Here is a 1299-nt window from a genome sequence, read left to right on the forward strand (position 1 = left end):
AAATCCTCTGGTGCCAACACTTAGCCACAGGAGGATTCCTATCTTTCTCAAAGCAGGTAAACACCTCCTGGTGCTGGTAAGGAAATCTTCAACAGTGTGGCTGTGTTTGAGGGATTATATATATCCTTAACTTTTCTCACGGAAATGCCTGGTTCCCCATACACCTTTCTGTGTCATGACTATGGCAAAGTCAAATGCATTATTTGTCTCTATCTACCCTGATGTTCTAAAGCATGGGACCCCCTGTCTCCTAGGCGCTCTGATCCTCCCAGCCCGTGAACTGATCATCAGAGGAGATCAGGAGCTGCAGAGAATGGAGTGAAGAGAAATCCTTTTGTTGCAGTTACAATGTCTGAACTTTGCAAATGGTCTTCTCCAATAGGTTTGTTATTTGATTGATTGATTTATTTTTTTTGAGATAACGAGTCTTACTCTGTCGCCAGGCTGGAGTGCAGTGGTGCGATCTTGGCTCACTGCAACTTCTGCTTCCTGGATTCAAGTGATTCTCCTGCCTCAGCCTCCTGAGTAGCTGGGACTACAGGCGCATGCCACTATGCCCAGATAATTTTTGTATTTTTAGTAGAGGCGGGGTTTCATCAGGTTGGCCAGGATGGTCTCGATCTCTTGACCTCGTGATCTGCCCGTCTTGGCCTCCCGAAGTCCTGGGATTATAGGCATGAGCCACCGCGTCTGGCCTATTGTTTGATTTTTAAATAGTAAAAGAGGTTGGCTCTGTGGCTCACGTCTGTAATCCCAACACTTTGGGAGGCCAAGGCGGGAGGATTGCTTGAACCCAGGAGTTCAAGACCAGCTTGGGGCAACACGGCAAGGCCCTATCTCTACAAAAAATAATCATAATAAAAATTAGCCAGTGTGGTTGGGAGGATCGCTTGAGGCCGGGAGGTTGAGGCTGCAGTGAACCATGTTTGTACTACTGCACTCCAGCCTGGGTGACAGAGCAAGACCCTGTCTTAAAAAAAAAAGTAAAAAGTAATAGTTTATGAGGAAGGCTCCCTTTCCAGCAGAGGAGTGCTAGATGCCAGCTTTCCTAAGGGGACAAAGTGAATACTTGCTCACTGCCAGGTTACTGAAGACAAAAAATTCCTCACCATCACCCTGACATTAAGGTGATACTTCTCTTTCTTTCTTTTTTTTTTTTTTTGAGACGGAGTCTCGCTGTGTCGCCCAGGCTGGAGTGCAGTGGCCGGATCTCAGCTCACTGCAAGCTCCGCCTCCCGGGTTCACGCCATTCTCCTGCCTCAGCCTCCCGAGTAGCTGGGACTACAGGCGCCCGCCACC

This window comes from Theropithecus gelada, chromosome 4 (genome assembly GCF_003255815.1).
Source record: "Theropithecus gelada isolate Dixy chromosome 4, Tgel_1.0, whole genome shotgun sequence".
Taxonomy (NCBI): domain Eukaryota; kingdom Metazoa; phylum Chordata; class Mammalia; order Primates; family Cercopithecidae; genus Theropithecus; species Theropithecus gelada.